At 31.9% G+C, this 17879-nt stretch overlaps 1 protein-coding gene across 1 annotated transcript in view; it reads left to right on the top strand.

Moving 5' to 3' along the window:
* Positions 1 to 17879, top strand: part of LOC145686729 (uncharacterized) — a 351998-nt gene that overhangs the window by 332835 nt on the left and 1284 nt on the right. The window lies entirely within an intron of this gene.

Here is a 17879-nt window from a genome sequence, read left to right as displayed (position 1 = left end):
GTTAAAATACAAAGTATCGTTGTAAGAAAACTTCCCAGATATTTGAAATGACCGACCTCTTCAAGTTCTCTGTCCTACTTTAACACGTAACGGCGCATTCCCACGGAATATTCTCATGAATTTCGATTTCTCGAAGTAGTTTCACAGTGTCAACTATTTTGTCAATCTTCTCCTGTAGTCTTTCTTCGGTTCTAGCTATAAAATAACCGTACCATCTGCATACCTGATCTTGTTAATGATCTGCCCTCCAATCTTGAAATCTCCAATTCCCATTAATGCTTCCTTCATTAAACGCTCACTGTAAATGTTGAATAATTGGAGCGACATACTACATTCTTCTCTGACTCCTCTTCCAATCTCCATACTATTGGTTTCTCCTTCATTCAAGAGCAACTTGACTCGTTGTTCTATGTACAGGTTGCGAATAAGTATTTGCAGAAGTTTCGTCCAACTGACCGTGTCGAAAGCTTTTTGCTATTTTATGAAGCACAAACACAACTCTCTTCCTTTACGTTCTGAGATAATTCTCATCAACTCAATGGCATCTCTGGTGCCTTTTCCTTTCCGGAATCCAAATTGATCTTCGTCCAACATCTCTTCTATCTTACTTTCCAGCCGCCTGTTCAGTATGCGCGAAATTATCTTTCCAGTGTCGGAAATAAGACTAATGGTTCTGTGATATTTCTAAAATCGAATTGATTTTTGTTTTCACCACTATTTACAACATTCTCCAAAGAAGAGTTTATCTGTCACAGAATTGACACAATGTCCAAACTTCCTCGTTCATTTATACATTGTGTAGTGGCAAAGTACGATAGCTACAATATCTATACAATTATAATGGGCGAAAAATGCTTCAAATTGTGAAACAGATTTTTACAAGAAGAAAATATTTAGAGTAACAATAAAACTTGTTTCTTTTCGTATATAATAGTAATTTCACAAATATACAAAATATATTTATTATGCTGGTTTACAAAAATTTCGTTGCGTAGGCACCAAAATAAATATGACAAAATGCAAAAATCATTCTACTTGGTTCGTGTTTTTATTCAAATTAATAAAATCATTGTGAGATTACATGATTAAACTTCGGATTGAGTTTCTGCTGGGGAACACCGTGTACTAATGCATTGCCCCCCAACTTTTTCAGAAAAAATAAAAATGCCACCTATAAGATGGCCACCTACCAAGATTTCCGAGACCAACCAAAAGGTGTGACCCCCAGCAGACAATTCCTAGTTCCGCCTATGGTCTAGTGGTTAGAGCGTTTGGATTCATGTCCGCGTGGTCCTGGGTTCGATTCGGCGTCCACACAGACAAGTGCATACTTTCTCTTATCTCACAGTTTAACCAGAGATACTTTCATCTTCAATTCAAGAGTTCTGGCCTAACCTAACCCAACCAAACCTAATTTGTATATGGTTTTCTGCATTAATGAGTTGGAGGCAACTCTCTAATATAATGCATTGTCCAGCTGAAGTTGTTCACTCATCACCGATGAAGATAGAGGTTAACTATTGAAACAGTGTGGTCAACTGAATAATGCGATGTCTTAGTGAATTTTTTTTAGAATTTGAAGAAATTTTCGCTCATAGTAATTTCATAACTATTGTACCTATGGCACTTCCCCGTTACATATCTGAGTGTATATTATATAATTTGATATCCCAGTTATTGCTGAAAATTTTCAAAAAATCACTCTGATTCTAAATTTTGTAACATGATTTTCATTTGTTTTCCTGATTACACAATAAAATAACTTATCTCTTAATCACCCACTCTTCAAACCCCATGCTTAATCGCCCACAAGTCACTTCCAAGAAACAAGTCACTTTCGTTATCAGCTATGCTAGGTGCTCTACAACAATAACAGAATGTAATACTGTACGTTGAGAATTGTAGTCTCAATAGTATTTTTTCGGCTGCGTGTTCTTCTTCTCAATATCGTAAACAAGTGTGTTGTTTATGTGCTGACCTAGTGTGATTTATTCAATATACACCATTTCGTTCAACTGAGTATTACTGGAGTAGTTTGTGATCGGAACTTTTGATTTTAATCTGGCATAACTTTGTTATTTCCAGCGATTAGCAGCTACAACTGTGAAAGAAAAGAAAAAGAAAGATAAAAAGGAAAAGAAACCTTTAAAGAGTGAGTTAAATTAACTTTTTAGAATTCCTAAATGTGAATCAACAAGTAAGTGTTAGAAGGGGGTAGGAAATGACAGAGGAGAATGCAGTTGAAAGGGAAGTTCGACAAGGATGCTGTCTCACGCCTACATTATTTTATAACTATCTAGAAAAGGTAGTGAAAAAGGGCGTACGAAATGAAGACGGCATTTCAATAAGAGGTAGAATGATTGCATGTATATGGTTTGCAGATGATATGGTGCTTGTTGGAGAATCTGAAGAGAAAATCAATAAAATATTAGAAAACTTGAGGAAAGACTGCGAAGAATATGAGATGATAATAAATGTTAGAAAGACAAAAGCTATGGTGATTGGAACGAAGGGATCGCTGTCAAATAGAAGTAGGAGGGGAGAAAATAGAACAAATAAATAGTTTTCGATACCCTGGGAGTATTATTATATTAGTAATGATATGAAATGTGAAGATGAAATAAAAGCAAGAATAGGAATGGAGAAAGAAGCCTTTAGGAGGAAAAAAATACTATTTTGTGGGACCTTGAATAAAGAGTTGAGAAAAAGACTCATAAAGTACTTCGTGTAGAGTATTGTACTGTATTGGTCAGAAACATGGACATTATGCAAAAATGATGAGAAACGACTGGAAGCTTTCGAAATGTGGGTATTAAGAAGAATGGAGAGAATTAGTTGGGTCGAACGAAAAACGAATGAGAAGATGTTAGAAATGGTGGTGGGAAGAAGAACAATTTTAAATATTATTAAGAAGAGGAAGAAAAATTGGTTGGGACATTGGCTAAGAAGGAACTGTATTATGAGGGACTTTCTAGAGGGCATGGTGGTAGGAAAGAAAGGGAGGGGCGAAGAAGACTACAGTTAATGCACGATATCAAAACAGAAAAATTGTACGTGAAAACGAAGAGGTTAGCCGAAGGTCGTGGAGCATGGAATCTTCTCAGTTGCAGCAAGAATATCTATCATGATGATTAACTTCTTTTTAGATTTGGAAGTATTTCTTGACAGCTGAAAGTAATATGCATAACACTTTTACCTCTACAATTTCACAGTATTTTATACGTTCTACACCATTACGATCTCTTAAAAATATAATTATAATTAATATAATTAGTTTATATAATTAGTTTTGTAGTTATTTTGATACAGGAGACATTGGCGTGAATTTTAGTGCAAATAACTCCTTAAGGCTTAAAACAATTAAAGCCGATACTAAGGTTTCAAGTTGTTCCGTTTCATTAATAAGCTACTTAAATTCTGAAAATAAGTTTAGAATTGTAAGCTTCTAAACTTAATCAATATCTTAACAAAACTGTTTATGCCTTGATTAAAGCTTCCCCCCCCCCAAAAAAAAACATATAAATTTAAATTTTAACCTTTAAGAAACATTAAAATGGTGAGCTTCAAAAGCATCTTAATTTTCATTTATATACATCAACAGCAACTATTCTGTGTACACTGTACTTAGTTTTGCATAAACTAATCATAGATTGAAAAGGACTTTCCAAATAGTTCCAGTATAGATGAAATAATTCATCGTACTGAGTTTATTTCATGTTCTGGAAATTAAACTAATATTTTCTTCCTTCACTTAAAATCGCCTTAAATCCAAGAAGTTTATCAGTATGTACTAATAAATTTGTGTTCACGTTACTGTTTATTATACATGATAAATCAAATCTGAAAACGGCACTTATTTCGAAGTTTGTCGTCCGCTTAGTTTTCGGCCGAAAGCGTAATAAAAGTTACGAAAATTTAAAAAATCACCAGTTTTCACTTTAATTTACGTGATCAAAGCATAATACTCAATTTACATAGTAATGCCGAGCGAGCGATAGCGAGTGAACCTGCAGCCATGCGTACAATACAAATCCTCATTACTTTTCCACAATCCTACCATGCGGTAACTTTGCGCCAAGTAGTTCTTTCCGTTTGCCAAATAGTTCCATGTTTAGAACCGATTATGTATAAAAAAAAATAAATAAACACAACTTTCGTTCTCCTTATATATTATCAAGCACAGAAACGAGCAAATTATTCATTTCATCCTGGTAAATTTTCAAAATTTTGCTACAAACGAACGACCAGCTTAACTCCTGAAAATAAAGTTCTAGTCAGTAGTAGTGAGTAAATTGTGGCCGATTTACGTTAAGCATGAATATTTAATACATACAAGTTTGTATTTCCATATATTATAAATATATTCTTAATAGATGAAAAAAAAAATTAGTGGAAAGTTTCTTGTATTTCATTACGAACAATACTCTTCATTTGTTCTGAACAAATTTTAAATTACAGTAAATAGATATCTTCCATAATTATCTATTTACAATAATCTGCCTCTTTACGAAAGCTTTACACTTCTACTAAGAATTTAAAGCTTCTTGAAATCACTACTTCATCAATTCTACTGCACTAATCAGCTTACAAAAGAAAGAAAAAAACTTATTCTTCAGTAATATAAATGCTGACATTAACCTCTGTTTGAAATTTCACTTTCAACTCCAAACAACTGCCCATGATTTAGCGATTGACACTGGATATTTAATCAGCATATAACGCCGAAACTATAGTTTCGTAGTTTTTAATGTTTCTATCATTCTTCCAAATTCTGTCCCTTTCTTCCTGATGAACTGTCAGTAATAATACTCTTAAATAACTCAAATTAATAAAATCAAACCAAAAGGATATATACTTGAATTCTTCAATATCTTTATTCTTAATCTGTGCCTTTCTGTAACACAGCTCTCTATCAATTGTACTGCACAATTACATTGACCTTGTTTTACACAACAATCTATATCTTCAATAAATCTTTCATCTAAATCTTTATAATCTATTTCTTCATAATCTCTCCCATTCTATTCTAACTTCCGTTATAACCTAACTTTATTTGCACATACTATATCTCACTCGCTCCGTAACAGTCTGTGTCTTATTTCTAAGAATCTTGTGCCCTTTTCCCTTATCTACACTCATTTTTGGTGTATTTTGGCATGTCTTTTTCATAATGTTTCTATCTGATTATGGCTTAATCTTTTCGTATATATAGGGTGTTTCAAAACAACATCGACAACATTTGGTAAATGATTCCTGTCACCAAGATAAGACAAAAAGTATAGACCAACCTGGGTGCAGAAATCCGTCATTTCGCAGTTATAGGCTGCCGAGAACATGAAAAAATGAACTCTAAAGGTCAATAGTTCCAATATTATGGGACCTACCGTCGTCGGGTCAAGACTTTGGCCTACTTAGGAACTAGTATGTACCTTATCCAAATATCATGTTTCAGAATCGTGCTGTACTTCCGCAGCAATTTTTATAGAAGTAGTTGGTGAATACTTCAAATTATATACCCGTAGCCGAACTCTCTCGATAAAAATTGCTGCGTGAGTACCGCAGAATTCTGAAACATGTATTTTTGAATAGCGTACATATTAGTTCCTAAGTGAAGTCTTGACCCGACTACGATAGATCCCATAGTATTCGAAGTATGGACCTTTTTAAGTTCATTCTTTCATATTTTCGGCAACCTATAACTCCGAAATGACGAATTTCTGCACCCATGTTGGTTTATACTTTTTGTCTTATCTTCGTGTCAGGAGTCACCTCCCAAACGTTGTTGGTGTTGTTTTGAAACACCTTGTATATAACAATATACGCACCAAATAAAAAAAAAAGTACAGTCACAGAACACAAAAGAAACTAAATTATATGGCTGTTTGCTAAATTTTCATCAAATACTGATGGAAGAAGTCTTACAATATGGCAGAAATCATGGTTTAATTTGAGAAAATGACAGCGAGAAAATTTAATGCGGTGGACCGTACCTTTTATTTACTAGTACAAAAATCAATAGTAATTTTGATGAGGTTATTATTACGATGCTTGTTTACACCGGTTATGATTGATTGAAATATTGATACATTTTGTATACTGAACGTTTACTCTAAAGGTCTAAAGGTATGTGAATGATTATTTATATTTATTGTTGAAGCAAAAGAGTTCTCGAGGTATGCATTGAAAACAAATTGCTTACCAGAAAATAGTAAGTTCTACAAATAATTACCATATAACGGAACTAGTCCAAATATCATATATATTTCTGAAATATCGTCATTTTTCATTTTTGAGGATGGAATTACACTTATAGTGGAAACTAAAAGTTTCTACCACATTCTTTCAGAACTAATTAATTATTCTTTGTCTTCATAGAAAAACAAATTACAAGGCGCATTCGGAAAGTAACATCGGATTAGTCAGTGTGCGTGATGTAGTGGGGGCAGTGCTACCATCTTTGCACAGACGTGCGCGGTAGATCAGTCTGCATACAGCCGTGAGAGAGTGAAGATTGTCTGATCACTAGTTCCACTTTTGTAGCGTCTCAAAATGTGTGCTGCAATAGAAAATCCCGCCAAGTGGAGCTGTTATACGTTTTCTTGTGGCAAAACAGTTTTCGGCAGCAGCTATTTATCGGGGAACTTTGTGCCGTGCGTGGACCAAGTGTGATGAGTGAAAGAGTTGTTCGTGAATGGGTTCGTTCATTTAAAAGTAGACAAACAAACATTCATGACGAAGAGGAGAGTGGCAGGCCATCAGTGACCACTTATGAACGCGTTCAGAAAATTGATAGAAAAGTGAATGAAAATCGACCATTTCACAATCTCGGAACTTTCCGGTGAATTCCACAAATTCTCAGAACTAATGAGAAGGAGCTTAAAGATGCGTTCACAGGCTGGCTCAAGGCACAAGCAAGGGGCATTTTTGCCAATGGAATTTCTAAGCTAGTGCACAGATATGATAAGTACTTAAAGTTTATGGAAATTATGTTGAAAATTGAGTTTTAAAAAATAGTTTTCAGATGTACATAATAAATTCTTCTCATTTACTTTGGTGTTTCCTTTTAAACCAATTGGAGATTACTTTCCGAACAGTCCTCGTATATTTCCCCATATTTCCTCACCATCAGAAACTGAAAATGACGTTTTCTCAGAATATACTTACATGGTTTTGTGGACTTCAATTTTCTTAAAAACAGGCAATAATTAGAGACATATTCCATGATCTGTATCGGTATTCTATTTTTTTTTTTTTAAGCGAAGGTATCACCTTCGTCCAGGGAGAAGAGGCAGTAGGGTAAAAATAATATATTTGAAGATATTCTGAGCGTACAGGTTTACTTCTGGCACACCACTAGAAAGAATTGTTGAAACTATAATTCTTCCACTAATTTCCTTCTTCTTGTCACGTACGGATAAAAGTTTTCTACTGGGTGACATGAAAATATCTCACTTAGCATAGATAAAATTCAAGGGGGTCCACCAGAAGTAATTGTTGAAAAGTTACAGTTTTTTATAATTTGCATATAAATACGACTTTCGGATCTGTAGCATAAAAATTACAGTACAAAAAGCACAAACCAACCTGTGCTATGTGGCCTCTAAAAAGCACGAATGCTATCTACCCGAGTTAAAGCAGAGAGAAGCTGATGGGCCTGCTCGGTAGTGCGAGGGTGTGTCCGAAGGGAGCAGACGCGTCAGCGATGGTGAGTGTGTGCGCAAGCGAGGGTAGTGGAAGGAAAAAGATTTTGGCAATGATACGGGTTTCAATAGCACTTGTCATGGTTTCATACTAGTAACGCTCGACTTGTAAATATAAAATACAGGTTCTGTACAGTGTGCAGAAATATGCATCTAATAGAGCCATCGTTCATATGCATTCACACACTTTATCCGTCGTAAAACGCTTGCAGTGATCTTACACTAGTAACTCTACACTTGTAAACCTAAAATACAGCTGTATTACTTTGTATTTAATTTTGTTCCCTGCCGGAATTTATTCTTTATAAACGACATGTAAAGTATTGAATTTTACCTGTAAATATTCCAAAATGTTGTTCGCCGAAACTACACCTGCACCCATCTAAGAAAGATAACTTAACAATTTAGAAAAATATTAACTTAAATCTAAAACACAGTAAAGCCCCAAATTTTAATTTTAAAAAATCGTCAATCATTCAACGAATGCAAAGCTATACACCTCAAATTCAATCCTAACTTTATTATATTACGGTAGAAAGCTTTTAAATCGTATGTCTTCAGCTTATTCTACTACGAAACATTATCATCCACTTTGTTATAATATAGAACGGCAGTTCTATTGAAATAAAAATGACAACTATAACTTTGAACCATTTAAGTTTACTACTGACAGTAATGACATCTAACAGCTCAACTATAAAGTTTTAGTTCCACTGGAGTTAACGGTGGTATTCTCACTGTTTCTTAGTTTCATATCATCTAAGTGTTGTACATGTAAGTTACTATATGATGTTGGGATGAACTCAAAAAGTAAGTTTATCACAAAACTCTTAAGTGATTAGACTATAATTTTTATATTTTTGAAACGATCATTATAGAAATGACAAATAATTTGAATATTTCAAATGTGGAACAAGTTATCAATTTAGTCATTATTGATGTGTTAGTATATAAAATTTGTAAATTCTTTAATATTGTAGTTATCTTGAGCAGGTTTGGGATGCATGAATCATTCACAGAATGTGAAATATGGAATGCTTTAATTATCACAAGCACATTTGTATAAATATACAAGTCGCCTGTTATTATTTCCTTTATCTTAGAGTTAACTGCTTAGCTATCGCATTAAGTTTAGCAAACCCAATCTTCCAAGCATGCACAATATTTTTTTTATTATGCGTCGAGACGCACTGAAATTCATGAAATAATATCAAAACATTTATCACTTATTATAGAAGTAGTTCCTTTAACACAATTTGTACGTTTATCACTAAAGTGTAGCGAATCTAGTTGTAGTGCTCCTATCACACACAAAATGCAATATTGTATGCAACGTAGACCATAGAAAATTCTGTAAATATTGATGAATTTTCTTAGTAATGCACATATAATAATTAACAACAAATGGTTTATAATAAAAAATGACATTTAAGGGACTTGATATTATTTTCATATTAATTATTTATTGTTGCTGTATATTTGAAATTAATTAATATATTAAAAAGGAAAGAAAAGGTAAGAATTGTACTTTCGGTGACGAAACAAATGTTTATTACCAAAGTTTTTTTTTTAACAATTTTAATTACCTAAACCCACAGGAACTTTGTTCAGTGGTTATACACATATCTGTACTAATGTACTAGAATTAGTTAAAGGTTCGTAATTGAAATCTAACTACTGGTGCTTCGAAAGTTGAACCTTGAACCTGAGGACAGTCTATATATTTCCTGAAAGGGTTTGTCGAGCAAGTTCCAAAACAGGTTTCAATTCCTTGCCCGGATGGAAGGTTTATATACTTCCAACTACGTGGCCCTCACACCTTATAAACAAAGGCCAAGTCCTGGCAGCACCATTTTGCCAGGACCGTGACGTGTGAGTTACATGGCTCTCACACGTGGCTATAAAGAAAAGCCAAGCTCCGGCAAACAACATAAACCCAGAGCCTTCTTTCCCCTCATTACCCGGGCCTTGTTTCGAGAGGCCTTAAACCCTGAAAGGTGACCGATTGGGTTTATATAGCTACAAAGAAAGAGCTGTTCGGATCGAGTAACTGAGCTCAAATTACCACCACGATTAGTTTCCCCTAATTAGTAATTCAAAATCTGTTAAACTTTTTAATACTATGTGACCTATCAAAAACTCGTCTAGATGAGCAGTTGACGAATGTATAATTAACGTACTGATCTCACAACGTATATAGATGAAATAGAGGAAAATATAGAAATTGCAATATGTACACCGAATGTGTCACATCTAGGCATAACAATGGGTTATATTAGTTGTGATACAAAATGACTTGCTGTTAACTAAATATTTTGGACATGCTTTTCTCAACTTTATAGATCCACTATTATAGGATATTTATAGTGGAATAATCATGAAATTTTTGCTTTTATTCATTAATATAGGATATAATTGAGTAGTGCATATTATATTCTTAATCTACTAGTCACGGGAGCACTTTGATATATATAAGACATATAGATGAAGCTGTTCTATATATTTCATACCCTGAAGGGGCGGGGTCACTTCCGGAAAAGAAATTTAAACCTGTTTCGGAACTTGCTCGACAAACCCTTTCAGAAAATATATAGGTTGTCTCCAGATTCAAGGTTCAACTTTGAAAGCATCCCTGATAGAGGAAATTTAATGAATAATTCTGTCCCAAAGATCCAAATACACTCTAACATTTTTTTATGTATTCTATTTTGACGCTAAAGAAATTATACCTAGTTTTTATATACGAGTTACTTTTTTTTATTCACTCAAGTTTCAGTTTGATTATCAACTTACACTTGAACTAATAACGTGAACATAAAAGAATCATGACAAAATGTTAAACAGAAATTCTAATTATTAAAATTAACGGAATAATATTGTTCGGGTAATTTTATTCATTATTTCGAATCGTTACTCATTATTTGAATTATCATCCGTTTGTTTAATTAAATTGTTAGGATAATTTTTATCTTCAAGAAACATTCGAAGAACTGATTCGGATTTTCAGGTACAAGAACAATTTTAATTTTACTTGTATTTTGTAATATCACCCGATCGAAAATTGTTTCCTTAGCTATAAATATCTATTACCGAAGATACTACTGTGAAAAATTAAGGAAAGCTGAAATATATATATATATATATATATATATATATATATATATATATATATATATATATATATATATATATATATATATATATATATATATATATATACATAATCTTCGATGTAGTACTACATGCAAACTTAGCTCAATATTTCCAGTAGCTCTTAAATATCTATACTAATTTATCGGTCCTGCTCTCTACCGTTATAGATCCTACAAAACAATGGCGAATCATGTTAACGTGTTGGAATGCTTTAGTATTCTCTGAGTAGTCTAATAAAAATTTATCTTTTTGAAGTTTCGTGATTTAAAAAAAAAAGCAAAGTGACCGGTATTTATTATTTTTTAAAAAATAAATTATTAAGATACGTTGGAATGTTGTAGTACGTAAGAACAAGCCATTATTATTACAGAGAAATAACATTATCTGCTAACTTGAGACTATAAATGGGAATTCCAAGATTATTCAGCAATTCATGATTATTTAAGTTACATAAGCAGCAAATGTCATTATCCATCTACAACTTGGAAACATAAAATAACTTGAAATGTACTTCATTGATTAATTACTCTTTAGATCAGTATTTTTTAATGGTATAATTATTAGGGTAATTTCTCAAAAGCAACTGGCATCTTTTTTGTATATTTCTGTTATGATGTTAAAATGCTTCTTGGGAAACATTGTAACAGCGTTATAATATAATTTTAACAAAGAAATAATTAACACTTCTGACTAGAGTATATACAGTTATTTATCAGAAATAACGACAACTTAACGTTATCTTCATCAGACACTAACTGAAAGAAATATCTTCAGAACATAGAAATATATACTAAAACTAAAAGTATTGAGATTCAGTGTTTGTATGGAAAGCCACTAAGAGGAAGGTGTACACGGACTAGAAAGAGAGAAAGACCAATAATAAGGAAATGGAAGAAAGCACAAAGGATAAAGAAAGAAAAAGTGACAAACTAATGAACTGGACAAGTAGACATGGGCTATGGGATTAATTATTGGAACAAATTGAAGAAAAAGAGCAAGACTAGACAGACTTACATGTAATTTATATCCGTATATTTAATATTGTTATACTTATATATAGTTTTATATGTTGTTACATTTTTATTATTCCAATATGTATTTTTTTATAATGTTATATTTGTAATCAGTTGTATTTAGTACTTTTAGATGACAAATTTTGTTACTTTTAGATTATATCTAATAAACATCAAGGAGCACCAAGGGAAAGTTTTTAAGGCAATTGGTCAATTATAAACAACAGGTGCATTACAAATGTTTGGAAAAGATAAACACAGTTGGAAGGGTAATTAAGTCAGGGCAGATGGCCGACAGATGAAGCCCGAGGAAGTAAGACTCATGTGGCTTCCCATACAATAAATCTTAGTACTTTCACTTTTAGTATATGTTTCTATGCTCTGAAGATATCTCTTTCAGTTAGTATCTGATGAAGAAAACGTTAAGTTGTCGAAACCGTTACAATGTGTTTGTTTTAATTAATAAGTGTATATACTATAATCAGAAGTGTTGATTATTCCTTTAGTGAGTTGCAAGAGTCGTGATGAATAAAGATTTTAACAAACATAAAAAAAAACAAAATAAACGAATAACATATACAAAAGTGAAATAAAAAATATTCGGAAAGAATTACTAAGAATAAGAGAAAGTTAAGCCACTTCTTATTTTTCCGTCCTCAGAGTTAGTTAATTGAGTTCTTTACACATTGTCTTTCTATACATGCTTAATTAAGTCAACTCTGTAGTATTATTTGAATTTTCTCATTTTGATTTCAAAAATATAGATTTATTGTTTTTCTTGTAAAACACAAACAAAATTTAAATGATGTTATGATCTTATGTTAATGTTTAACTTCAAATAATGAAATTAAATTCACTACAGTATTGATATACACTTATTTAAGTTTGAAAACTTTTTCGTATTTCTATCTCTCAAGAATACCATATTTATGCTTATATTACAGAGTAGAATCACAATCAGTTGTTTCTTATAACCTCCTATGCTTCAAATACACCTTTAAGATTATTCAAATTTTCTTAACACTTTCTTCAGGAAAAATATTTAAACAAAAACAATAACAAATTACACTAGGAATACATAGGGTACGATTTTGGCTACTGTTATAATAAACTTGAAATCATTATGTAATATTTAATTATATTTTTCATTGTTTATTTATTTACTTTCCATTGGGCCCAACGAGCTAACACTCACATTAAGCGGCAGTACAATACAATTACGTGTATATTTCAACAATAATAAAACATGGCAATATATGCTCGTCATACACTAAAACCATCATCATCATAGGTATTCTGGCCTTATTGGCAGGTCACTTGCCGTAGCTGAGAAGCTTCCATGCTCCACGGCCTTTCACTAACCTTTTCGTCTTCACGTATGATCTTTCTGTTTTTATATAGTCGCCTCCTTCGCCCCCACCCTCTCTTTCCTGCCACCATACCCTCTAGCACGTCCTCATGATACAGTTTCTTCTCAGGCAATGTCCAACCAGTTTCTCTTCCTCTTCTTAATATTACCTAAAAGTGTTCTTTTCTTCCCCCACCACTTCTAACACCCTCTCATTCGTCTTTCGCTCGACCCAATTAATTCTTTCCATTCTTCTCCACACCCACATTTCGAAGGCTTCCAGTCGTTTTTCATTACTTTTACGTAATATCCGTGTTTCCAGCCCATACAATAAAACACTCCACGCGAAGCATTTTATGTCTTTTTCTCAACTCTTTATTCAAGGTCCCAAAAAAAAAACAAATTTTTATTCCCCCTAAAGGCTTCTTTCGTCATTCGTATTCTTGCTTTTATTTCACTTTCGTACTTCATGTTATTCCTAAGAATACTACCCAGATATCGAAAATTATTCACTTATTCTATTTTCTCCCCTCCCACTTTTATATTTGACCAGACCTCTTCGTTCCAATCACCATGGCTTTTGTCTTTCTAACATTTATTTTCATCCCATATTCTTCAAAGCCCTTCCTCATTTTTTTCTAACATTTTATTGATTTTCTTTTCAGATTCTACAAGAAGCGCCATATAGTCTGCAAATCTTACACATCTAATCATTCTACCTCCTACCGAAATGCCATCTTCATCATGTAGGCTCGTTTTCACTATGTTTTCTAGATAGATATTGAATAATGTTGGCAAGAGACCTCCCTTGTCGAACTCCCCTTCCAATTGCACTTTCCTCTGTCAGTTCCTCCCCTATCCTAACACTTACTTGTTGGTTCATATATAAGTTTCTTATGAGTCTTCGATCTTTACATTCCAACCCAACCTTCTTTAGTACTTCCAACAACTGTTCCCAATTCACGCGGTCAAAAGCCTTTTCTAGATACAATAAGAAGAGACAAATAATATCTATATATCTATATATCTATATCTATATCTATATATCTATATCTATCTATATATATACATACGTATATATACAAGAAACAAACAATACTAGAAACAAATAATGAAAATAAAGTGCAATTGTATATATATATATATATATATATATATATATATATATATATATATATATATATATATATATATATATATATATATATATATATATATATATATAAGAAAAGGAGAGAAATGGTCATCAATAAATATCCATCAATGCACTAAGCAAACAGGTACACAAATACAGAAACACTAATTGAAACACAGAATAATTAGCTCCATAATGTACATAAGTAGGAAACACATAAATGGAATATTTTGCATATACACAGAAAGTATTCAAAAAACAATAATAGATATTCAGTATACTATGTAGGATATTGAATTTGAAAATTACAGAATATTTTCCATATACACAGAAAATACACGAAACATAATATAAATTTAATATGCGGTACAAGACAGTGAATTTGAAAATATAAGAATTCTTTCCATATATACCGAAAATACACGAAACAATAATAGAAAGTTAGAATATTGCGTAAGTTATTAACGAGAATAAAAATATATGAAATACATGAACAGGAACTTATATAGTTATGCATTATATATGTAATTTACATTTTAATAGTAAATAGTTTTAAAAGGTTGAAATTTTTGAGAAACGACGGAAATGATAGATCTGTAATGTATTATCACTGCTTAGCAAATTTCAAATAATAAAGATAAATGGTTTAAAAGATTGAACTTTTTTATATTAACTTTTAATATGGTTTGTTTATGTTAACGTCATTTTCTATTCTTGAGAAAGCTAATTGTAAGGAAAGATAGGAGCTAATTGAATAGCTTAGTTCTAAAAGAACTCTTTCAAAGCAGCAACACAGAATAAACCTCATGAATCTGCTCTTCACATTTTAGTGTTTGATACTAGCGTTTCTGAAGCTCTAAGTACTTCTATATCTAAGATTTTTTTTTTGCTAACGTTTACAATGCGCAAACTAAATTCATTTCTAAAGCTAATACTAACGTTTCCGATGTTCTAACTGATCTCTTTTCAAAGTGATACTAGCGTTTCTGAAGCTCTAAGTACTTCTATATCCAAGATTTTTTGTTAACGTTTACAATGCGCAAACTAAATTCATTTCTAAAGCTAATACTAACGTTTCCGATGTTCTAACTGATCTCTTTCCAAAGTGATGCTAACGTTACTGAAGCATTCCATGTTCAGAACTGGTGCTAATGTTTTCCAAGCTCTAACTGAGAAAAGAAATAGTTATAGCTTCAGAAAATTTAATATTAAAACTTAAAACGCTTCTGAAAACCAGAAGGATAATAATTCTTATCTCCGAGGAAACCTGTGAATTATACAAAATAAATGTGTTAATTTAATGCGGCCAACCATTAAATAAGCACAAACTGAACACTGAGATATACACTCACATAACAGACACTGAAGCCTTGGAACTACAGCACAATAAACAGAGTTGGAAAGACTACTAAGTGAAGAAATAACTGTGTGTGTGAACTAATATTGAAATATCGATGTTAGCCACACTTTACACCATAGAACATTTGTACGTTGGTTGAATACAAAAGGAAGTTCACGACTTCAACTTCAATTTCACGACTTCATATAATATAAATATCAATTCAACAACACTTACAGCCAGTGTTGCATGTAAACATACTTCATATGAATGTTATTGTGAATTTTAGAGACCAGTTTAATAGAAGACTTTACATTTAGTTGTCCATCAACTTCCAAATACAGATACATCTTGAATTTGATATTGCATCATTGGATCAAACGATCCAATATGTTTCAGTCAAAAATTTTCTTGTACGCCTTATATCTGGAAAACTACATATAGTGTAGCCAAACCCAAATTATCACTTAACTCAGTATGATGTGCTTATTCCGTAAAAAATACGAAAACTCAATTTAGGGGCTATTTAAAAATTTTGTGGCCCCTGATCCACAAACTAATTATTGGTCAAGATCGCAATCTTTTGATGCATTTTTTGGATCGTTCCTAAAATTCTTGTTTATATACAAATCACATCCATTGAATATGAATTTTTCCCCCCACAAAATCACCATCATTCACCATTTAATATAATATTACATAGCTGTTAACATTGCCTTTATCTATCGTTACGAACTATAGCATACTAGAATGAATCAGTCCTAGTTATCTTACAGAAATTCATCTATTCGTGACATCTCATATCTAATTTTCTATAACTTGAGGATAAAAATATTATACAAACTTAGACAGGTTTGTGTAGAACACTGTCCAGGTTCTGGAGATTCATGCCGTTATTCGCGATATTTATTCAACGAATTTATTGTTCATAATTTAAAATCTTCAATATGAATTTTTACCCATAATATATTTCAAAACAGCAGTTTTAGCTTACCCTATCTCAGTATATGTAAATTATTAAAATTTACAACACTATCAATGTCATAACAGTTACTGATATTTTCGTTACTAAATTTCCACATATCATAAATATAACATAAAAGTTTTATATAGAATTACATATATTTAATAGTAGTGTTACATTTTGGTAGATTAGTGAAACAACGATCTAAACCTGGAAATAAAATAATTTTCTGATTTAAGAGCATGACATACTTTAAAAAATACAAAGTTTGTCATTTTTCTTTTACTTGTTTTTCATAAGTGAAAGGAGATAATGAAATGCAACTTACCAGATAATGTTATTCTACAACAGAAAATATGAAGCTCAAGGATTTTTAGTGTTGGCAGAATAACATTTCCACCAAAATCTAAGTTAAGGCAGTGATTAGAGGAACGAACTCAACTGCATTTGGTTACATATCATATTATCTTGGAATCCGGTGAACTAGTTTTTAAATAATAGTTGTATTTAGTTTGTAATAAACAAAATAGTTTTAACATAAAGTTATTAAAATTAAATAATAATGTTATTTAGAAAGTAATTCACAGAATACCAAAACAACTTGATACGTAATCAAATGCAGTTGAGTTCGTTCCTCTAGTCTCTGCCTTAAATTAGATCTTGAGACAAATGTTATTCTATCAACACTGAAAATTCTTCAGGTTCATATTTTCTGTTGTAGAATAACATTATTTATGATTGTGGAAAATTGCATTTCATTATCTCCGTCAATTTATGAAAAACAAGCAAAAGAAAAATGGCAAATTTTGTATTATTTTTAGTATGTCAGGCTCCTAATAAGTTGTCTGTCTCAAAGAGTTTTTCGAGACATTCGGGTAAGATGAAAATAAGCATTTAAGACCAAATAATCGTGACATTTAGTACGGGCACCTATATTTTCATTCTTATAGTTCTGCCTTACTATCTCTTTTTAATGATTTTTTTTTACAAGTAATAGCCTATACAGCCAAGGTTTTCTTATACATTTTTTTTTTAAATTTAAGTAAATTTACGATTAGAGATATATTAAAATAGTTTTTTATTTTTATTTTAGATGTGTGCGTACGTGAGTTTATATTATTATCATCGTGTTGGACTATATCTACATAATTTCTGTTGCTAAATACAAGTACTTTACTGTAATGCTTGAGTTGTATATCTTATTTTGTACAAGATTATATATCAAAT

This window comes from Thermobia domestica, chromosome 5, assembly GCF_964235325.1.
Source record: "Thermobia domestica chromosome 5, izTheDome1.hap1.1, whole genome shotgun sequence".
NCBI classification, from domain to species: domain Eukaryota; kingdom Metazoa; phylum Arthropoda; class Insecta; order Zygentoma; family Lepismatidae; genus Thermobia; species Thermobia domestica.
This window is presented reverse-complemented; position numbering and strand designations above follow the sequence as displayed.